Below are 25,058 nucleotides of genomic sequence, written 5' to 3' on the forward strand. Positions count from 1 at the left end.
ATTCCATGTTAAGTATCTTCAAATATCTCTTTTTTAAGTCAAAGGTATTTAGAGCTTATAAAGTTTATAAGAGATTATTATTTCACTTAAGCAGATTCCAAGAAATATTTCCGCTTTCAGCACTATTCTTGAGCTGAGTGTTGTGAAACGGGCTTAGTTTGAAACAATCCAATCAGAATCTCACTTTTCATAATTTTCATTATAGTTCAAGTAATCATAATAATCAGTTAAGGAAACTATTAAGAGTGCGCAGCGCATCTTCTTGCTCACACTCATAGTTGGTTATGCATTTGGCGGTTCTTTTTGGCTTTCCTAACTGAAATATCATTCATTGGTTTTGGCCGGCTGACAGGCTGACAACATTCGTTGAATTTATGAATATGAAATCAATTGTGTTATCCCCCTTTGACCTGACATCCTTCCGGTCAAAGTGATTTAATTTCCTGGCTCATTATCACGAGTCTCTGACCTCATAAATCAAAACTCGAACAATGCAGACAGACAGAGACAGAGACAGACAAACATACACACATAGACAAGAGAGGGACACTCATACAGAGGCTGGCAATGCCAGACAGATAGACAGAGACACACGTTACATGCCATGCATATATGCATGCAGCTACTTTTCTCGCTCCCTCTCCCACTCTGCTTTGATGGTGGCGACAGCCCTGCCGAAAAACTAACTAACGGTAACTTGTTGTCGGAAATGAAACTTTTGCAACTTTGCGAATCGGCCGAAGCGCAAAAAGAGAGAAAATGTAAAACTTTAAAATATTTCAGCGACAAGCGTCGCTTGCATATTTTTACTCTCGCCCTTTCCCTCCTTCTCCTCCTACTTTTCGTTTTCGTCTTTCATTTTGGCATTCCTCGTCGCTTATATTTGTATTGTGTTCTACTGCTGCTGCTCCTTCTGTCATTCTCTCATGCTCCGTTATTTCGCTTTTGTTAACGAAATAATTTCTTGCGCCGCTGCCGCTGGCACTGGCACTGCCACTGTCGTTGCCGACGCCAAAGCCGAAGCCGAAGCTTCCCTTTCAATTACACATTGGCCGCTGATGGAGAGCGGGAGGATATGCTCGGCGCGAAAGGACAATGCCAGCCGGAAGGAAGCTGCGCCAGGCCCAAAGGCCAGCACACCCACCCAATAGCTAACGGATGCGGTGCTCGGTGGCTCGCATTGCCTATAGAGATTCCCATAAACGAGTATACGATATGTAGGTGGTTATCAGATATGTGGTGCTTGAGGTGGAATGGGAGAAGCGGAGCGGGAAGTGGAAAAACGGCACCAGCGAGACAGCAGCCTTGGCCGTGACTGCTGAAGGGGCGAAGAAATTCAGTCAAGCACAAGCGAGATGATAATAATGTCTGATGTGTGTTTTGTGTGGACGCCGTTGTTGTTGTTGTTGTTGTTGCTGCTGTTGTACTATGCCACTTACTGTTGTGTGTGTGCTCACTTTATGATTTATGTTTGTCTGATGTGATTTATTCAAGTGAACAAATGCTAAAATTTGATTTGCAATAAAAGATTTTCAGCAGAAAATAAAGGACGGAACGTAAGGCTTTAATTGTTTTTTTTTATCTATAGGTTGATTGTTCGATTGATTCTCAGCTTGATTCATTTATGTTAAATAATTAATCAAATATGAATATAAATGAAAAACAATTAACACAATTTAAAATCATTTGCTTAAGCAACAATTGCCCATCAGCAGGCAACAAAAATAAGTAAAGTAAAGTTATTGCATAATTTCAGGCGAGTGGTTTTTGCCCTCTTGCGGCCATAAATTGAAGCTCTTGAGTGTTTATTGACAGATGTCGCTTTAGTTGACTGACATGTGGCGCCACCCCTTAAGTTACAAACGAACTGTGACAGCTTACACTCTGCTGAATGCAATAGTTGTAAAACAGAAACATTATGCAATAGTGACATGTCACAGTTAGGTATTAATTTATAAATAAACTCTGTCATTTCTAATTAATTATATAAAGATTTGAAAACAATAAAGTAAAGTAATGAAAATGACTCAAACAAGATCCATTGGTGTGAGAGTAACTGAAATCCTCACGCAATTTAATAAATTACAATATGAAAGTTATTCCAGTCAACAGTGTTCGCTAGCCACTTAAGTATTTGAAGCTATATATTTTAATACCAATTTATGGTTTGAAAACTATCAGCAGTTATCACCCGATTTTTACCACTGTGCATATACTCATGCAATTAGCGAAGACAACAACCATAGTTTCAAGCCCAGCCCACTTTCACACACGCAAACACATTCAAACAGAGAAACGGGATTGCGCATGGCATATGGGCAGTACCGTTACCTGTTTAAGTCGTCAACGACAACGGAGGCCCCTCTACAGCTGATTTGAGAACTGAACGATAACAACAACAACAGCAGCAGCGCAACGCATATGGCAGCCAATCCATCAAAGGCGACAAACAACAACAATAACAAGAGCTCGGCAATGCAGTTAATCAGCACACACACATACGCACCCATTGGCACGCATACAGGCACGTGCAGACACAGCCATCAACACGATGCCGAAACCGATTCACTCACACGCATGCGCTTTCTCATGATGGAATGGAATGAAAATGAATGATTTCATTCTTCAGCCATCAGCTGCAGCCATTTTGATTTACGATTGCGTCGGTGTCGGCGTCGGCGTCGCTGTCGCAGTTGCTTGCTTCTTCTTCATAGTTTTGCATAGCGGCCATGCGAAGGCGTCGCCTTTGTTATTTACAGTTGTTGTTGCTGCTGTTCTTGTCGGCATCTTCAGAGAGACAGAGCGAGACAGAGAATGAGAGGAGCCATGAATCAAGGTAACGGTCAACATACAAAAGGTAGTTAGGGCGAGTTACACAAGGAAGATGGAGCACAGACGTACACGAAAGCCTCTCAATTAAGCCAAATTGAAATCGTTCTGCTCGGCTGCGCCAGTTGCTTAAATTACTGTTTAGCATTTTATTTAAATAATAACTAATTGGCTTTGCCAACTAAAACAGAGCTATTATTAAGATCCACCTTGATTACGGATTAGTTCGTTAACACTATATGGAGAATTTCTTTTGGCAAATCAACAAGAGGCTTATCTGTGAACTGAATTGAAGGCTGACTATGCTTGTGCCAATTATATTTGCATAAATAAACATATTTAGACACTCACACAACTTCCATTGCTAATTTCGTAGTAAACTAACACATTTTTAGACTCACGCATTTATTTATCTTAACTATCAATAAACGCTAAGCAAATGACCTTGAAATATTGTTCATTTTGTTTAGCGCGAACAAACAAAAAACTTGTAAGTAGTTAAGAGGGCATAAAAAACAGAGACTGGCAAGTCGAAGCACGTGCTCAGACCGAATGCCAGAAGAGTTTATTGTGCCATCAACTAAAGGAGCAAATAAAATTTTATTACCACTATAAATTTCAGCACTTGAAGCGGACCAAAACGCAGACGCGACGGCAGGTCCTCTCCCTGGTCTGTTTTGGCCTGGTCTCGTTTCGTCGGCTGCTCGGCTTGGTCTGGTCTGGTCTGGCCTGGTCTGTTGGAGGATAAGCCCACGCGATTTAGCGACGGTGTTGCATAAAGACGAATGAGCGTAAGAGGCAAACGGCGATCAAGACGGAAGCGGCAGGGCAGGGAAGGCCGGGGCAGGGCAGGGAGCGGACGCATTGAGAACTGCGAGCCAGCGAGGCCTGCATTTTTCTCACATTTATCTTTTTTCGAGTGCTGCGTTTTATTGCGATTGGAAATTGAGCTTGTCAACGCGGCCGTCCGCGACGCTTGGCTAGTCCGGCTATCAATTGACGGGGAGGGATACGACTGCTGTGTTGGCCCTTTACGAAGGGCTAAAGTGGCCAACAGCTGGCTACGTTTTGGGTTTTAGGAGCGCGCGCGCTGCCCGCTGATAATAAAAATGTCAGCCGCTTGACGATTGCCAGTTCATAAATAAAGTTTTGCATTTGAATTGGAAATTGGGAAGAGCTGGAATAGCCAAAGAAGAGCTGGAGAAGAAAAAGGGCGAGTCAGAAGTGAAGCTACCTTGACTTAGCACTCTGTGCACTTGGCCAAATGAAGCAAGGGCTGGAGACGTATTTCTTACATTTAATTGGCCCTATTTAGCATTCACTAATGGACATGAGCCCAGTGTGCAGTGTGTCCAGGCACCTGCATCGAGTGCAACTGCAGCCCAGTTGGGAATATGAGAATATGTTGAAACCTGAAGAACAAGAACTGATAATAAATCTAATTGACACATTTGCGCCGGTAGACATCAGCTGAGTCGAAGCCAGTCCCAGGGCAGTTGACATGAGTCCAAAGCCCAGCCAAGCTGGCCAATAATATGTGAGTGCGTGCAATTAAAAGTGAACTGCATTGCTAATGATCGCTGCTGCGGGAGACGGAAGGGGTAGATCGGAGGCGGGAGGCGGACGGAGGGGCAGTCCATCGATCAGTCAAACAAGACGATTGTTGCCATTGCTCGTAATTATGCCTAAAATGCTGACAATGTACACAATACATAAATTTGCGATCATATCGAATCATCCATCGCAAACATGGCACGGCCCGTCGCATCGAGCGATCGATCAATCTTGCGCTGCTGCTGCCGCGGCGGCTGCTGCCCGTTGTGATAACGCGCCAGGGAACCAGGCAACGATCAAGTCAAGTGGATGCTGGTGTGCCTGTGCGCTGTCTGTACTGTCCACACTGGACTTCATCTGTTGCCGTTGATTGGCAGCACTAAGAGGAGGAGAGAGCAATGCTCGCCTATTGGAAATTGATTGGCAACAACATGACCAGCGCTCTGTTGTTGTCCTCCATCAGTGTTGTAATGAGGAATGCCTTCATTACAAGCCGAGCAATGCGTAAACGCAACGCACGCATGCGCATGGCCGCAGTTGGAGCCCCAGCCGCAGCCGCAGCCGCCGCCGCCGCCACAATTCCAGGGCCAGCTACAACACGCACTCACGCACGCACGCTGCAGCTCACGCACAGCAGGCGCAGGAAGGAGGGAGTTGAGAGTTGGGGAGGGGAAGCCACTCTGTTAAGATCTGTTGCAGCTTTATCGAGTGTTTGTTAAGTGCAAATGCGAACGCTTGTCGTCTGTTTCTCCATCTTTTTTGCTGCTGTTGTCGTCGTTGTTGTTGTCTTATAATGAGAGAGCACGTTTAAGTACCCGCCAGCTGCCCGCTCTCGTAATACGTTGCCACAATTGAATTGTTAAGTGCGTTTGGGGCCAGACAAAAAGACAAAGCACTAAAAGAAAAGGAAATACACAAAACAAACAGCAGTCGCTACAAGAGACTCCATTCCAAGCAGCCCCAACTCCAGTTTCTCAGTTGCCCAGTTCCCAGCACCCAGTGCCCAGTTGCGATTGCGTGTGAAAATTATAATTTCGTGTGCAGATCCAAGTGCGCACCACCGAACCACCGCATGACCATTGACCAGAGACTACTTAAAGTGTTGTCAACAATTTGCAAGTAAGTTTTTGTTCCGTCTTCTCTACCTCCCTCTCTCCCTCTCTGTCTTTCATGCCTGTTCAAGTTTTAGGTGTTAATTAAATTTCATTTTATGGCCCAAATGAAAGTGAACATAATTTTTTATATTTTTTGTTAATTTCTTTCTGCCTTATAGCTAATGTGGTACATTAAACTGCAGGCACTGACCATAAATAACGCATTTTATGGTTGAAATACGGCAGACGAAACAAATTAATGAGCATTGAAATTGTGTTGGAATTACCGAGCAAGCCAGTCCAATTCGCGCATTAACTGTTAGATATTTGAGTTATGCAAAAGGTCAGAAGGTGACTGCTTAAATGCTTTTTCTTTCTGTTTGCCAAATGCATGATATAATATATCACTTAGAGCGGGACATTAGAATTGTACACTTTCACTGTTTACTTTTCACTTTTCTTTTTCTTTTCCTTTTGAGTATGGGAAAGTTAATAAAATTTTTAAAAAATGTTTTAGTAAATGCTTTATACATTTTAAAAAGTTAACAAAAAGTTTTATACTTAAAACATTTAGTCAAAGTAAATTACAATTTTCTAGACCCCAAATGCCTTTAATAGTTTTTTTTATAAATATAACTTAACCTCTTTTCTTAGGTCTGTTTGAAACATATTTATCATATGCAATTTAAAACGTTGCAAGCTGAAGAGAATTACATCCAAGCAGGACACATACAAGGTCAAATAGTTAGGAACCTGACTTAGATAACAATTTGACTTCCCACGGAGCGCAACGAATCAGCGGGAGACGAGGTGAAAGTTGGAATTGCATAAGAACCAATGCCGAGCTATGCAATTGTTCGTTGTTTTCCAAGAGAAAATTGCGTAAGAAACGGCCGAGGCCTCGAGCACTGTGGGCCACAGGTGCGCATAGGTTACCTGAGGCGTGCAGGCCGTGAAATTGGTCATCCGCAGGCCCGAAATAGAGCAATTAACCTTGCCTACGTGACGGCGACTGCCTTTAGGGCCCAAATGAGTAGCCACGTTTACTTGAGTCATTCCAGTTACATTTAGAAAACGAGTCTTTGGCTAATTGTCAGTTAGTGGCTGCGATTATCGGGGCGTAGAGTGTGATTGCCGCCAGGAGTTGTCAAAAAACAACACGTAATTATCACATTATTTAATCTAATTGAAAAAACCTGCAATTAATTTAATATCGAACAATCTGTATGACATTGCAGCTCGTTGCGATGACGTCTTATTGACCAATTACTCAACGATCGTGTGCGTGTGTGGGAATCACAGCAACACAGCAAGACTAGGCCAAAGCCAGAAGCTCAAAGCTCAAGTTATTTGTGATGTAAAGCATAGAGGTTGGACAGTATTCGATACTCTTTTCCGGGTCTAGTCAGATAGTTACAGTTAACACTTGTGGCTCGGTCAGTCGAGCTGTTTATATTTGTATCTATATCTATCTATCTAATTATTATCCATATATCTAGCTTATCTACGTATCTAACTATAGTAGGTCATATGTCTATCTGCCCTATGTCTGCATCTCGAGATGGATCTCTGTTTTAATCAATATATTCAACTATCTATCAATATTTCTACATTTATTTATAATCCCGGAATCACATACTTTTAGCTTCAATTTTAATCTAATGACACTCGAGTTTTTACAGGGTATTTGATTCTTCAACGCTATTTGTGCTCTTCTTTAGTCCTATTAACAATGTCACCGTCAACTGCAGCCATGTGCTATCCACTGCCTGATCCATATAGATGCTTATTTACTTATTCAAATCGTTGAGATTTCCTCCTCCATCGCCCCATAACCAACTATTTCATTTCCATTTCCCATCGCATGTCGACTGCCTGAATGCCTGCCTGCCCTGATGCTGTCGCCTTGTCTCTATCCCTGTCCTATTCAACTTGCCGCCTGACACTTCTCTGACAGCGACAGGCCATGAGCAAAACTTTTGTTCTATATACAATTTTTTCTTTTTGTCTACACTGTGTCGCTTTATTCAGAGAATACAGAGCAGGAGCGAGAGAGAGGGAGAGAATATGAGCAGAAATGCTAAAACAAAACGCAAAAGAGTCGCCCAGAGCCAGTGAATGTCATGACAGGCTCACTGACTTCGGGGCTCGGGGCCAAACTGAATTGCTGACTAACAGCCCTGTCGCGAAATATGAGTCCATTTCAGCGTAAGATACAGATACAGATACAGATACACAGCAGCTCAGATACTTAGATACGTTTGGTGAAAGGGATGCGGCCGGCGGCCTTTGCCGCCCCAGGGCCACATCAACGCAGACAAACACACACACATGCACATACGCCCGTCTTGGACCCACTGTGCGCACGTGCTTAAATACTTTGGCAGCAGCAACAACAGCAACAAAATGAGAGAACACTTTTCAGGATGTGACACAAAATGCCGCCATCGTCGTCGCTGTCATCATTGTCTGCTTTAAAGATTACACAAAATATTTGTAAAAATACAAAACACAACAAGCGGCTGCCGCGGAGCGACTGTCGAGGGGCTGCCGGTGGGGGCTGCCACACAAAAAATAAACTCGCAGCTTTACAAAAATAACAACTGCGGAGGCAGCCGCACAAAACGAAACAAAATCAAAGAAAACAAGCGAGGAAAAGCGAAAAAAAACACACACACATTCATACGCACACGAAAATATTTACAAAATATTTTCCACTTCAACGAAATGGAAAACGCGACCGCCCCAGAAGCAGGCACCCTCCCTCCGCCTACCCGCCCACCGCCTTGGCTGTTGCCGTGATACGACTTGAGTTGACTTGGCTTTTGTCAGTCCCTCGTACCCCTCGATCTCCTGCTGCCCCGTGCCAGCCCCTCGCCTGAAATGTTCATCTTTCCGCCTGTCAGCTCGTCTTTCCGTCTGGCAATGGCTCGTTGGCTCCGTCTCGGGCGCGCCCGCGTCGGCGTCGGCGTCGGCGCCGCCGCCTGACAACGACAAAAAGAAAATGCAGCGCAGCGTGAAATGCCTCGAGAGCAACACCAACAGCAGCAGCAGCAGCAACAATGCAAATCAAATGCGCGCCAAAAACAAATTGCAAACTGAACTTGACTGAGAAATCAGCTGCACTAAGAAAATCTCACACAAGTGTATCTGTATCTGTATATCTATCTGTATCTGCAAGTGCAAACGCAACTGTGTCTTTAGCTGCTCGAAGTGTTTGCCTAAGTGAATTGTGTGAAAAATGCAGCTATGCAAGCGGCCTAATTCAGCATCGAGCTGAGCAATTCATAAATGTATCTTTGTATCTATATTTATTTGTATCTTTGTATCGTATAGCTGGCGCAGCGGCAAGCTGGCTTTTAATTGATTTCATTTGCGCTGACCCAAAAATAAAAGATAGACTTTAAATTGGTTAGGCGCCAATTGAATTTTAAACCAAAGGAAATCTTCATTGACGCTCTTAAGCAATGCCTTGATGAACGCAGAAATTGGCTGGGAATATTTTGTATACATATATATAAAAGTTAAATTTGTATGTGCTCAACGCAAAACTCTCTGTTACTAACTCTATTAAGCTCTACTTAAACCCAAATGCGCAATTGTTTTCAAGCTACATTTGATTGCCATTAAGTCAGCGACAGCATAGCGAGCAGCCCGTCCGCCAAGCTCCATCCACCCCCACTCGCTTCTATCTATGCTAATGTGTTCGGCTCCCAAATCCCTTTAAAAGGACGCGCTCATTGCACTCCCGAGACTCGTTCCTCTCACCGTCCGGACCGCCCAATCCCTGCGCTGCTTAACCCAAGCTCTGCTCTATGATATGATAATTATATGCTGCCCGCAAAAAGCACACACACAAATGTTATATTCATATAGGGCAGCAAAAACTTCAACACTGTAGGAAGGATCGGGGCTGGATACAAAAAATATAACATGGAGCGACAACTACAAGTCAAAATATAAAATGGAAAATGTGTGAATATTTCATTTGGTTTACCAACAAAATAACAAAAAATATATATAAATGCAGGAACGTAGCAACGAGCTGTTCCAAATGGCACATGTGGCAACAACAACTGGAACAACAACAACAACGCACACGTCAATGTTAATTTAGTCAAAGCCAGAGCACAGCGCAAGCAACACAACGACACATGAAACAATTCCATTGGGCATTGTTGCGGGACACCCGCCTACACTCTGCCTCCCATCTCCAACTCCTCTGCCTGATTTCACATGTGCTTCTATGTCAACTTTCATGAAATTAGCTGGCAACATGACGAGCTGCCAGCGACACCGCCCTGCGCCACGAACACGCCCATTAGCAGGCCTCGTCGGGAATCGGGCAATATCTAGATTCGGTCTAGTGGGGAGTGGGGGCGGATTGTGCCTAATGCGCAGCTGACACCTTGCCAAAGTAGTTTTCGCTGTTGCTGCGCGCGGTTAATTCACAGAGCCGCAAAACAGCAACCGAAACCGAAGCCGAAAATGAAACGTGGAGGTCCCATTGGGGATTTAACCAACAGGCCTGTGGGCTGAGCCTTGGTTTTGGCTTGGCATTTTGGCTTGCTTTGGGCTGGGGCCTGGCCACGCCTCAGTTCAGCTTTTGTGTGCACGTGTTGCAACACCGCGGTCTACGTCGAGCTTGATGCCACAGGCGACGGCTGGCAACGGTTGGCATTGGCGTCGCCAGCTAATTAAAAAAAATAACAGAAACGTTCACTGCCTCCCCCGCTCTCCGCCCCGCCCTTGTTAGCTCTGCCCCAGCCAGCAGGGCATTTAGTTTAATTATTACAAATGGCCGAGGGCAAACGTATTTACTCTAAATGCACTCACAATTTAGTTTAATTTAATTAAATTTTCAACCATAATGCAGGTGGAATAAACTTTTTGGGAATTTGGAAAAATATGACATATTTATGAAGATACTCCAAAACAAATCACCTCTTTGATCTTCGAATACTAAAGAGCTATTAATAACCAAATAATTATTGAATATCTGAATGATTTTCAGTACCAATTCTCTTGAGTTCATAACTTAAGTCTTTGCATTATATTTACGAGATAAATTTAATAAATATACAGAATCAATATCTTAGGAGAAACCTGTTATTCTATTGTAAATATGAATACTGCTACTATTAATTAATTAATAAATCTTGGAAGCTATTTATATCAATCGGTCTATTTAAATGACAAGAAGAATTTACAAATACTCTTTAATTTCCATATCATTCATACTGAAGGACTTAACGGTTAATCAATTGATATTGCCTACCTCATTTCTAAATGTAAGCTTTATGCTGTCTCTAGGAAAAACTTATTCGTTGCTTTGCCTTAAGCGCAGCAATCAACACTCCAAATATTCATTCACTCAATTCAACCAAAATCAAGTCCAATCAAACTCTAGACGTTAGCCCCGTCTCTGCGAAACGCAGCTGTTAAATCGATAGAAACATTTCAACTGCAATTTGGCTATCGAATTTTCGTGGCGCAGTGGCAGCAACTACTTGTAGATACAATATGCTCGATGGCCATGGCCATCGGGTTGTCCCCACATTAGATACAGATACACAGATTAAGTTGTTTGCCCACGGGAGTAGTCAATGTCGTGTGTGTGAGTGTGTGCTGCGATAAATCCGTAACGAGGAATCTGCAATGCACCATAGCCAACGCAACAAGCGACTCAGCCAAGAAGCTAATGACAACACCCTGGCCTGGCCTAGCCTAGCCTGGCTTGACCAGCCCCGATAAGCCGAATCGTTCGTCCAGCTGGCCAGGCTCACAGGCGGCCAGGCAGCTCGGCCATATGGATGAAAAACTAAAAATGGCATTAAAACATCGTAATCGTAGAGCAACGCACAGCTCGGGTGGATTTTCATTTTCATTTTCATTTTCACAGGCGCATGGCGCAAAACGGAAAAACAACCCCGTCCACGGGGTAACTGTGCCCCTATGTATGTGTATGTGTATGAGTGTGCTTATGTGTGTGTAGGGTGGTTTTCGTTTGATCGGCCTGCAAGTTATTCTATTGAAGTTTTTCCATTTTCATAGCCAAACTCAAATTGATGCGGGAGGGTGCCAAATGCACATGCACTTAATTACACAAATCTATGAAGATTTTATAAAGATTTGTTATTTCGTCTTACATATGTTTGATTTAGAGTGGCCTAAACTCATTTTCTGATGTAAATGGAATTAAAGTTTTACCTGGAAAGAAAAAGAGTTGATGAAATGGTTAGTGATTTGTATTATTTATAAGTTTATTTACGTTTGTTAAAATTAAAATAAGTGTATAAATAAAATGAGCTTGTAGTTAATTATTGATTTGTTACACTAGCACATGTTTATTCATGTTATTTTCATCAAGGGATTATTTTCTATGAGTCATTTTGGACAGCTATGTTCGAGCTTAAAACATTCAACAGCCTCGAAACACTGAAGAAAGCCATTGCCATAAGTGGATCAAAATACCAGCAAATCACATTCGAGCAGCTGGCGATTTGTTGATCGTCCGAGGGCCTTAGTCAAGGTAAAAGGTTGTCATACCGAAAAGGAAATAATCAGTTCGAGTGCCGAACTCTGCAGTTTGATATGTTATATATATAATAATTATCTTATAAATGGTATCAAATCTGTTGAGTTAATATCAGAAAAGCTGTGTCATATATGTGTATACATTAAATATTTACACTGAATAAGCCTAGCTATTATATAATTATATTTGACTGTAGAAATTATAGAAAGTTCATTCTAGTTCGATTCCAACATATTTATTATCAATTTGGATCAAAGTATTGCATTATATTGGGCAGCAACTGTAAAGTTTTCAAGGATTTTGGGCTAAGTTGCAATAGAGTTTCGCTTGAAATATATTTAATCGGTATAGGCAAGTTTATGTGGCCATTTGCAGCAGTTGCAGACATGCGGGAGACTCTGGCTACAATTTCAAGCTCGATTGCACCCAATTCGAATGCTCAATTGCTACGGCTGTGGCACTTAATCAGCTGTAAGAAGCAATTAAGAAAAAGTCAACTACAGACTCGCTAACCAATTCCAACTTCGCAGCAGCTGGACAGGGTGTTGATTAAGCAGCCATAAACAGAAAGGGAGCGAGAACGAAAGAGAGAGAGGGAAAGAAAGAGAAAGAGAGAGAGAGGGGGGAGGGGGAGGGAGGCAGGGAGGCAGGGAGGGCAGAAAATCAACAACAGTTGCCAAGACAAATACAGAGCAAAGTGAAAAAATTACTTAATTAGCTGTTGCAAGATCCTTGGCCAGCTCCTTTTGGCCACGCGAAGCGGGGCAGCAAAAACGTTTCGAGCCAAGTGTAAATTGAATGAAATATTCATGCAGAGATTTCGAGACGATGCGTGAGTCCAAAATTGGCAACGTGCGAATGGCCAGTGCGAATGGACGTGGATGCTGCTGCTGCTGCTGCGGCTGCTGCTGTTGATGTTTTATTGAATTGAAAATCTCATTATCACCTCGACGCATTCTTTGAATGCATTTGGAGGCGAATACAAAACAGGTCCCAGCTTCACTCTGTGCCTGCCTGCCTGCCTGTCTGGAGCATCGGAATCGTCAGATACTCGCAGCTAATTATCGTAATTATTGCAAATTTACAAATTGATATGAAATTGATTAGTGCCCCAGTGGAACGAAGACGAAGACATCGCTGACGTCGTATCCAAAGACAGTTTGAAACTCGTTTCTTGCCGGGATTCCTCCGCTCCCCTGTCTCCCTTTCGCACTGTGATTTCCACTTTTGAAGTGGATGGCTTCCATAATTCATTGGACAGCGAAAAAATGCTAATTTGGCAGAAATGTGAAAGAAGAAAAAAGGTGTCAAAGTCAAAATGGTTTTTGCTGGGAACTTTGCCACTTGCATATATTTCAATAGAGTTGCCATCGGCCTGCTGTTGGGCTGGCAACTCTACAGATAGTCGCTCAATTTGTCCACGGCAAAGACGATGACACAAAGCAAACTCTTGTGGTGAGAACAAATTTTTCAATTAAGCCATTAATTCAGTTCGCGCCACACACAAGCAAATTTACCCACAAGTACACACACAGCTCACTCGATCATCATCATCATCACCATCGCCATCACCATCATCATCATCATCACCATCATTGTCATTGTCGTTCCTTCTGTCGCATTATTTTATTAAGCATCCACATTCACATCCACATTCACATCTGCATTTACAAACATCCCAAAGTCCAAGCGTTGTCTCCAATTCAAATGTATCTCTCGCTCTGTCTCTCTCTCTCTCTCTCTCTCGCTAGCTCTGTCTGCCTCTCTCGATGTACTCGTTCTGTTCTGCTCCGTTTCGTTCACTCTCGTCGTCTGCCCCGCTGTTGCTCTCGTTCTTGTTTATTTGCTCGTTGTGTCCACTTTTAAGCAAATTTTATTCATGTTTGCCTCCGTCTGCCTGTGTCCATAGTTGTTGCAGTTGTTATTGTTGTTGTTGCTGTTGCTGTTGCTGTTGCAGTTGTTCCTGTTTCGTTTTGCTCACATTGTAAAGTTGTCGTCACACAAAGTTGCCCGTTTTCCCAGCTCTTAACAAAAATATTCTCCATGGCACGCAAATGAAATGAAATTATTTCAGCGCCAAGTTCTTTTAGCTGATCAGCAGCCGCAGATGATGATTAAATGAAATGTTTCTGGCATACTTTAGATTGGTTTTTCGAAACGAATGAAAACTATATGGCGAATGTGTATTAGAAAAAGCAGGAAGCCGTAGACCAGCATGGATATGGATATGAAATAGCGATGATGATTGCTCGATCTAGCCAAAAAGTATTTAACAGACTTATTAAATACCTAACACGATCAGGCTGTGCAGGCGTGTAGCGAACGCAGACAATGGCTTTTAAATGTATTTCTAACCCACTTAATTGTGAAAATATCTTATGAAAATATATATATATAGTTATATATATAGTATAATAGTTATAATTAGCAATTCCCTTTCTCCCTTCCTTTCCCTTTCTCAACTATCCGATCCACATTCCTTCCATGCACTGGTTCTGTTGCTACTTAGTAGCTTATCAGCTTATGGAGTTTTCCCTTTTCTTGGCTTTTTGAATATTTGTACTTGAGCTTTACGAGCAATCAACTTTCGCAGCAGCAGCTGCTTAGATGGTAACTGGCACCGCTTGGCCACCACACTCAGAGGTTTGAGGCTCACAGACAGTTACTAATTTTCAACACCTTCGCCTCTGGTGCGCCGCTGCGGGTTGCCAGCGACGTCGCCAGTTGGTTGCCTGGCTGGTTGCTGGGCACGGATTGATGAAGGGGTGGGAAGGGGGATGGAGGTGTAGTGGTTGCTTGGCTGGTGTTCATGCAAATGGAATACTTTTCACCTGCTTCCTATTTGGAAAAGCCGTGTGGCATGCATGCGTGTTGTTGCTGGTGGAAATTGCATGTTATTAGCATTAGCCGCATACACGATCCCTTCCACTGATAGTGAAACCATATTTTATTTTTATACAAAATTTGCGCGCTTAGACGTTTTATTTACCAATAACCAACGAGCGGTCGCCGCACCACCTTGCACCACCCCATAGAGCAGAGCAGGTTGGTCCGTTGGTTCGCGTATGGAAAGCCGCAACAGTGTCGCAGCATAATAAGAAGACATTACACCAACAACAGTGGCAACAGCAGCGGCAACTACAACAACAACAATAACAACAACAGCAACAATAATAACAACCTTTGCGTGCCAACATGCAATTTCAATGTAACCAACGGCGAGAGGTAAAACAAAAAAAAAACACTCGTCTATAAAGAATTGTGAATAAATTTCCAAATAGCAGCCAAGCGATGACAAGACACAGTGGTACAAAAGAACTAAAGTCCTGAAATAAGATGCTTTGAAATGAAAACTTTAAACTAAATTTTGAATTAATATATATTAGCTGCTAAGTAAAGAGGGAAATTAGAGCTAAGCGCCATTCTGAACTATTTAATATTAGTTGATAAATTCTTATCGTAGTTCATACATATTAAAAAAATACAGATATACTGTTCGATAATTCGATTGATTCATACACAATTACTGATGACCAGAGTAGAAACAGAACTTCATTAAAATATTTTCATAGAACCGATAGCTTTAGGTAATACTTAGGACCTATGTTTATCCGGACTTTTGTCAAGGTATATGCCACTTCATCACAGCTTATCAAATAGTTTTCGTATTATATAATACTGGCGCACATTTCAATTTGCTCCACTGTGCCAGCTACGAGTAAATATTACGTATACGCCACGTGTATACAATCGAAGCGTCGCACGGCATTCAAACAGTTTTGTGCTTTGCGCTTTGCACTTTCCGTTCAGCTGCCGCACATAGATTTCGGTAGATTTCAACGATGTGTGGCAAGTTTTGCCAACGCCCTCCATCAATGGCGAATCCTTCTCCAGCTCGTCCTCCCTCTACTCCCACGCACTCTGCCACTCAGCTCGAATCCTAACCATGCATGGGCGCCACAAACTTTCTGTTTGTTTATCATTAAGACATTTTACACTTTACACTTTACATGGGGTTGCCCTTTCATAATCTGCCGCTGGCATATGTTCTCATCTGCATGCGTGTATCTATATATATATACGAGTATATGTGTGTGTGAGGGAGAGCAGGATATTGGCGCCGTTGGCTGTTTGTGCTGAGGATTAAGCGGCAGCCACGAACAACTGCGTCCAACTCGCCAACCCACAGCCAGAACTTCTCTGTGTCTCTTCCTCTGCCTCTCCCTCTGCCCCCCTCACTCATCAGTTGGCAGTCAACTGTTCATGTGTGTGGCTTACATGGCTCGTTGGCTTGTACTTTACCGGGCTAATTACAATAATTTTTCTAATGTCGCTTGGCATAAATTTGTAACGTGACGTGACGATAGGCATCTGCCTCTAGTCCCCGCACTGAACAACAAGCAACATGACAATTTGCAGAGTACGACACGAACATGAATCCAACATGGAGGCCAATGGAAATCAAGGAGTCCACCAGCTGGGGAAGGGGGGAGGCTAGCCAGGCAGCCAGGCCAGCAGGCAAGAAACGTGTGCAACGATAAGCATCAACGGTTCGCTGTTGTCAATCACAAGCTTCACTTGGCCGCAACAACAATGAATACGATTAGTATGAATACTCGTACTATTTACGAGTGCACTTGGACTGCGAGCTGCGAGAGAGTTCGCTTAGGTCGCTGCTTCATTTGAAATGCGCAATAGACGCCGCCTCATCCAAGTCGACATCCACGTCTCCATCCAAAGACCCCGCCGCTTCTCTCCCTCTCTTTCTCTCTCTCTCTATCTCTATCTTATAAGCGGACCGCCCGAAAGTGTTGGCAATGTGCGCCGCCGGTGGCATTTAACCGCTGTAAATGAGTTTATCTGGCGCAATCAGCAATTTTCGGTATCCGCTTTGAGTCACTAGCACAGGCACTGACACTGGCACAGTCACAGTCTGAGGCTTCGTCGCCAACGTCGCCAACGTCGCTGCGCATGTGCAGCTGAATGTTAATTAATTGAAATGTACTCGAGCCTCACGGCAGACCGACGGCAATGGCGAAGAAGACAGCGCCAGCAACAACAAAAATAAAACAAAAACAAAAACAATAACAATAACAACAACAGGAACAACAATAAGTACACAATATACGAACCAAAGTCGGCTCCAAGTCGAGCTCCCCATTGGCAATCGCGATCGTTGGCGATAAGCAAATTGCAGGCGCTGCAGTTCAAAGGAAAACGACAATTATGCGACACTAAAAAGCCCGATACCAAATTAAACCCAAATCCCTGAAACAACGACGATAGTCGAGGTGGGCTTGATAATTTCGAATAAGAAAATGGCGATTGAAAGTGGGTTGGAATCAATCCGATGGCGATGAATGCTTGAGAAACTATCAAATATTATTAAATATATTTAATGAATATATTTTATATATATTTAATCTGTTGCAGCTAATTATCAATAACCATCAAATGTGAAACATATAATATGTAAATGTGAGAAGTCTGAAAGCTTCATTGGAAACAGTGATTCAACTTAATGAGAAATCGATTTTAGAAGCTGCAAAGGGAACAGCTTAGAGGAAGCCCATGAATAAAAATATATTAAATCATCTTTCCTATATCACACCCTGTTAAAAAAGGAGGATAATAAAAAATGATGCTCATGAAAGTATAAAAATGAAGGTAAGAGATGTGATGACAAATAACTTAATTTCATTTAGTTTATAAGTATGCAATGTTAATTGCTGCGCCTTCTAATCCTTGGCTATTCATTGTCGCTGGCTAATGACCCATTAATAACAAACAACAACAGCAACAAAGACGGCTGCAACAATAGCACCCGTGGCTAATTAAGTTATTTGCTGCTAGTTGGCAACTTGTTGCCGTCGGCAAACGGTTGACATTCGAGTGCAATTGAGTTAATCCCCGGTAAGTCGAGGTGAGGCGCACAAGCAGCTCGCATTGTGCACTCGCCTTATTTGTACCGACAACAGCAACAACATTTAGTGGAGCCACTTGCTTGTGCTTTGCGTTGGCGGCTTGCTGCCAGCTTGCCAGTTGCCAGTTGCAAGTTGCAAGTTGCAAGTTGCGAACTGCTGTTCGCCTTGTGCTTGTATGTTAATTTGTTGGCATGGGGATCTTTAGGCTGCTTGCTGCTTGCTGCTACGCTTTTAGCCTGGTCTAGCAGCGGCAGCAGCAGCAGCAGTCACAGCGCGTGTCATCATTAACGTGGCTTCTTTCCTGGCTATTGTTGGCCCTTTGCATTGTTCCAGCTGCCCCAACCTAATCCCTTTTCCTTTTGCCCCGACCATCTTTTGAGATCTGCAGCCAACAATAGCGACCACATTAATGGTAATGGCAACACCAGCGGCAACAACAAATGCAACAGCAACCAGAAAAGCGCCAACAGCGACAACAGCGACAGTTGCTACTGACCCAAAAACCGAACCGAACAACAACCAGCAACAGGCATAAGGCAAAAGGCTCCGCTTTGCCAGCTGGACTTCCAGCTAACAAAGTGTCCTAAAGACTTGCCAACTAATAATTCAAGTGGTTTTCCATTTCGACAGCTTAGCATGAAAGTAGGAGTGGAATAGATAGATAGGGTATATCAGTTGTAGATCTAGGTTTCTACAATCCATTACAATATTTTAAGCAGAACTTGTCGATATCATAAAATTGAGAGCAATTATACATAGATGTATTAGAATTTATGCACTGAATGAAAATGAGCATCGCTTTGATATGTGCGAGTCGAAGATGAGAGTGAGAATTGACAATTTAGTTATAATGTAATCAAGCTAAAAATATATCATATACAATAGATACGATTTATTCTGACATTGGACTATCGACAAGTATTACGTCAGACTGCAACTATTTAACTTCTTATTAATTTCAATAATAAAATAGATAAATGGAGACAAGAGTTTATTGAAGCTGATTTATACACACTTATCGCTGATCATTTTTGATCAGAGATAAAAAATTAATAGAAGTGCATTAAGAAGAAACAGCAACAACAACTTTCTTTTATTTGTCGACATTTTGGGATCTCACAAGAGCTCGCTCGCGAGATTAATTTCGTACAAGACAAATTGAGTATGAAATAGGACGAAATGGCTATAAAAATATATCTTAACAGCGTGATATTATTGAGTCTTATGTCCGATTCACTTGATAATTCGTTTTATGTTCAGCTGACGTAAATTTATAAGACTGAGACGTCTGCTTCAGTTGTAGATCTTGCGAAAGCTAATACTGATTATAGACAAAAATAAAAGCAAAACTCGCATTGGGTTTGACTAAGCATTGGGTTAATCAGCTGCAAATTAATGAGTCCGCAAAAGTTGTTCACAATTTTATTTTTATTTTTTCTGTGCAAAATCGAAACGCCAAGTGGCACAGTTCGAATCTTGGCCAATCCGTTGGCCACAATGGGAACTAGTTGGCCAAGGCCCACGGAAATCTGTGTGGCAAAATCTTCCCAAGCCGCTTTGATTAAGCGCTGTGACATTTCTATTGCCTGCTCTAAAGAAATTGAAATTAATGGATCGGATTGAGTTGAAATCGGAATCGGAATCGGCATCGCTCGCATATTAATAGATACTTGGATGTTGGCATTATCTGTCAGCGCGATCGTTGCCTTATGCAAATGTGTATGTGTGTGTGTTAGAGGAGAGGAGAGATATAGAATATATGTATCAATATAATTTGTAATTTCGCAGCGAGCTTCGCTTTGAGAACTAAACTTTGCCAATTGCAACAATAAGAGAAACTTTGCCAGCCTCAGAGGCAGATGCGTGCGGCATACTTTGTTAGAGATTATCGGCGACAGGTGACAATGACAGCTTCATTATAAAGCAATTAGTGTGATGTACGAGCGTATGTGCGTGAGTGTGTGCAAGTGTGTGTGAGTGCACATGCAGCTGGGCACACTGTCTATGGACTACAGACTATGGCAAATTAATTTTTAATAAGACACAGACACAGTGCGACAAACTGCCAGTGACAGGAGTCACATGAGGTGTCAGGACACCCACAAGCACCCACAGACACACACACATGTTCGCTCACACACACAGATGTAGTGAGTTAGGAGTGCACTTGACTGCCAGACAGACTGCACTTGTGCCTGGCTCCAGTTCAGGAGCGCAGCCTGGGCCGAGTTGCGTCTGTTATTCAATATAACAGCATGTTGAACAACGTAAGCAACAAGCAACGGCAGCAACAACATTGACAACAACAACAAGAACAGCAGCTAAGGCAACAACAAGCTGCGACTCGCCGGCGTTTGCTGGAAAATCTAACGAATATATGTAAACGATATGCTAGAAAAATGTCAGTCAAACTGTCGCTTCCAACACACGCGCAACAGCAACAGCAACAACAGCAGCAATTTTAGTCACTTGATGCTTATATTGAAAATTGTTTTCTGCATTGCATTTTGCACGGGCCGCGTCGCTGCATCCGTCGGGTATCTGACTATCAGGTCTGACTATCAGGTATATGAGTCTATGGGTATCAAGTATGAGTACCCATGAGTGTATGCGTGAGTGCTACCTCTGTACTGCCAGCTGCGACTGCTGCCAAACAGTGGCGGCAAAAAATAAACACATTTATGGAAATTTATTCATAGAACTTATGAAACCGATAGACAACAACCGGCAACAACAACAACAACAACAATAAGAACAGCAACAACAACAAAAGAGGCTGCCTGACTGGGTCGCCTGTCCACTCGTCCATTCGCCCAGGGGCTGCAGAGGGTCCCCCTCTTACCCTAGCTCCCCTTTCGACCACACGTCTGGAGGTTGTGAGCCTGGTTTAGTTTCGCCAAACAGTTGGCAGTTTTGTTTCTCTTCTGTTGTTGTTGTTGCGGCTGTTGTCCAGCCTTGGTTGAGCTTCTGTATTCTGAAATGCTATATTTACTATATAAACACAAGCATACATATGTATATATACATATATATCGCACTGTCCATGACAGTGGGCAGTACGTTTGTTTAACGAAAGTGCAAATATTGTTTTAAAAATAAAAGATGAAGCGGTATGGATCCAGAGGAAATCATTTCATTTGAAATATATAAAGCATACTATTGTACAAATCATTAGGTTGAATGTTAAAAATGTCAAGGAATTGCAGTACATAAGTATTGTCATTGCTTAGAGTACTTAAATACTTAAAAATGTTTATAGATTTGATGAAATTCAAAAATTAAGTACAGAAAAGTACAGGATATTTTGAGAACATTCAAATTTTTCATTCAACCCAAGAACAAAGAGTTTGTTCTTATAGAAACATGGACATCAAGGAGCTTCTATATTTAAATAACATAGTTAATACAGAGCTCTATAAGAACTAGAGAACAATGGAACTTTAGTGGAACTACAAATTTTAGACATCCCAAGCTAAGTAAAAGTCCATCCAATAGGAATTAATAGATAACCGTTACAATACAATTAACTATATTCAAACAATAGTAAAATATTAAGCATTACAAACAAAAATGTCAGTTTATTAAGATAATCGCCGACAAGCTGTCTGAAAATGTTCCCTGAATATGAAAAATATCTTTGGATAAACATTTAAAATTAATTTGCAATGTTAAACAAATAAATTCGTATAATTTCCAAGTTTATTCGCTTTACAGTTGGCGTTTAATGTAATTGTTATTGTTGCATAAATACTTGACGCCATGTCGTGGCACATCATCATTACAATTCACACACACACACACACACAGAATGGCACTCAATAGATTCAACAGCAGAAAGAAACTTAAAAATATGCACAAAATATGAACGAGAAATGATTTATGGCATTCACAGCAGCCACAGAGCACACATTGTGTGTGTGTGTGTGTGTGTTTATGCAGTTGTAAATGCGAGTGGCTGTGAGTGGGTTATGTGGAACATTTGCGGACTGCTCTCTTATCTGTTCAACATTTGGAAGCGTTTCATCTACATGCGCTAATTATTTCATATGCTCGTAAAGTGACTCGCTCTCGCTCTCTCTTTTGCTCGCGCTGTCGCCGTCTCTCTTTATCTCTTTGGCTTGTGCATATATTGCCTATTCATTCACTGTATTCATTTGTGTCAGTTGCTGGCATTTACCTAGAACAACTTGTTTGATTATTGAACCGGGCAAGTGTTTAACCCGCAATTTACGATTCGCGATTCGCGTTTTGCGATTTGCGATTCGCGATTTGTGATTACAACTAATTTGTTTTGTAAAACGTGTCCGTCTGACTGCCTGTCGGTCGATTTGTGGTCTCTCTGTCTGGCAACTGCTGGCAACTCGTAAAAGATTTATGAACTGTTTTAATGATCTAATTAAATTGCAACTAGCCATGAATATCATCAGCCGGTTCACTTCACTTCGTCTCGCTGTCATTTCTCGTTTCTCTATCAATTATGCGTCAAAACTTTTCGATCGAAAGGGGCCACGATGGAGGGGCCTCTGGCTAACCAGTAGATGATTATTTTGAATTATCGACACGTGTTTATGATAATTCTCGATTTGCAAATAATGTTGCTTAGTAGGAGAAGAAGAAGAGAGTCATGAGAAAATAGTTGATAGCAAATGTCAAGGGAAATTTAGGAAACTAATTACAACGTTTTGGTATACAAATATTACGAATACAAATATTATGAATAGATCGAGTTCTCAAATATTTTAGCATTTTAATTTTGCTTATATTTAATACAATTAAACTATCAATTAAATAAGTTAACCATAATTTATAGCATGCCATTTGTTGTCTCTAAACGAAAGTGAAAATAAATAATATTTTAACATGATGTTCTTAATGAAATATATGTTTATATATATATAAATATATACAAAAATAAAATTAATATTAAAATAAATGTATGTACATTCAAATTTAGTTTTAAAAAGATTTTAGCTTAATTCAATTCAATTTTCTTATTTTTCAACTCATTCAAGATTTATTTACCTTAGTTTTTGTGATTGTTTTCGTGTCTTTTACGATATAATTTTTGTCTTCTTGTTGTTGGTTTTTGTCTTGATTGTGTAAAAATCGGTGCCCAAAATATATAAGTGTATATATATTAATATATATATATAATGTTGTGTACTCTGCTCAGCTTAGTTTTAGTGCGTAAATATTGATGATTTCTGATGATGTTTTTTTTCGCTTATTCGATTTTCTATATATACAAATCGACGTGTGTGTTTGTTGCTACTTGCTGAAAACTCGCGTATCTCTACTTTATTATATGTATATATTTAATATCACAATTTCTTTTTAAAAACGTCGACGTTTTGTTAGATTTACACTTAATTTAAATGATTCCGTTGCGTTAAATTTTTATAATGTTATATTTACAAAATTCAGAATCACAATTTTTGTTTTTTTTTTTATGATTTTTTTTGAATATATATATATATATATAACTAAGCACGATTTTTATTTAAATTTATATATATATACACTCACACACATATATACAATGTAGAATCACCAAATAAAACGTTCCGAATGTTTTGTTGTTGAGTTTTCGAGCTTTTTATTTGTAGTTGTTGCTATTTTTGTTGTTGTTGTTTTTGTTATTGTATTTCTGCTGTCGAATCCGGAGATGAACTTTTTGAATTTCTTGAAATTTTGCAAACGATACAAAAGCAAAATGAACAAAACTCGCGCCACAACGATGGCAATCAGAACGATAAACGAAAGGACGAGAAGACGCAAACGCAAATAATTTCGATGTTGACGGGTCGACTTGCGTTTTCTACCCATAAACAACAAATATTTGGTATATTATGCACGGTCAAAATCAATTCGGAGTGTCGTCGAATACTGCGTCTGGAACTGGGTCTGCGTGCTTATCAGCATACGTTCCTTATCAGCTACGTACAGGGCTCAGGTTCGAGTTTGGGTTCGGCGTTCTTTGCTGAGCCAGCGCCAAAAATTGGCAGAGCTTTGGAGTCGATGCTGCTGCTGTTGCTGATGATGAAGTTGATGTCGATGTCCCACTGCCGATGACATCTCAGCCCCCGCAGACACGAGAGTTCAGTTGCTGTTACTGCTGATAAGGCAGTCGGGTGCAATTGTTATTGCAAATTGCAAAATTCTCAGTAAAGAAAGCAATTTAATTGATTTTTAATTTTAATTTGGATTTTCGGCGACTGATTAGTCAGTCCACATACAATTTTCTACGAATTTTCCATGTCATTTTCACGGAAACTTATATTTCATACTGCTACACGCGTTGCCTTCTGTCATTTTGCGCCAAAATAAAACTGGCACAAATTTTTACTTGTCAAAAATGTTAGAGAAGTCAAGAAAGTAAATACGAAAAGCGCTTCGAAAAACTTCCTTTAAATGCACAAATACAAATACAAATACGCAATTATTGATGCTTGTGTTTTGCTCGATGCGAGCGAATTTTTACGTCAGTTTTGGAATGAAGTTCGCGAGAACGAGTACCCGAGCAGCGGCGGCAACACGTCTATTTGGCACGTTCATTCATTCACAACTAACCGTAAATGCTCGTAAACATGTATCTTTCGGATTCACAAACAAACTTACGGATACACAGCAACACGCTCGGCAACATGTTGCGCACCAAGCATGTTGCCCCGTTCCCACGAACGGCCAACGCCGAGCTGGCGAATGAGCGAGCCGGCAACACAATATGATAAATGGCGGCGTTGTTTTTGGGCAACGGCAACTCAAATATACAGTGCGGACCATGTGCATAGAAACAAATTGACACGACAGTGCTTAGGATAGCAGGAAAGTGTGCTCAAAGGAGGTTAAGCCCGATATTACATGGAGTGACATTTGAGTATGTATGTAGCTCTTGATGAATATCGTAAAAGTATTTGATAGATAAGGCTTATATCAATTTATTTTAATTTATGACACTATAATGCAGTTACGAATTCATTTAATAAATTGTATTAGTCATCTTACATCAAACAGTGTTACAGAATAGAAATATAATTATTTGAAGCTTTGTGTTGTATTATTAAAAATATATCAATAAATTCAGTTTAATTACACAATATTTTTCAATTGCTTGGCCGT

General features: G+C 41.3%; 1 protein-coding gene across 8 annotated transcripts in view; it reads right to left on the reverse strand.

Moving 5' to 3' along the window:
* The window catches only part of LOC111596276 (homeotic protein antennapedia), a 100,530-nt gene that overhangs the window by 14,129 nt on the left and 61,343 nt on the right, over positions 1-25,058 (reverse strand). The window contains exon 1 of one of the 8 annotated variants that reach the window (XM_023310438.2): positions 22,962-23,109. The exons of the other annotated variants lie outside the window; for them this stretch is intronic. The gene's annotated coding sequence lies outside the window, so the exon portion shown is untranslated. Of the gene's footprint in view, positions 1-22,961; positions 23,110-25,058 lie in introns of those variants that run through there. 8 annotated transcript variants of the gene reach the window in all.

This window comes from Drosophila hydei, unplaced genomic scaffold (genome assembly GCF_003285905.1).
Source record: "Drosophila hydei strain 15085-1641.00,03,60 unplaced genomic scaffold, DhydRS2 tig00000063-arrow-pilon, whole genome shotgun sequence".
NCBI lineage: Eukaryota > Metazoa > Arthropoda > Insecta > Diptera > Drosophilidae > Drosophila > Drosophila hydei.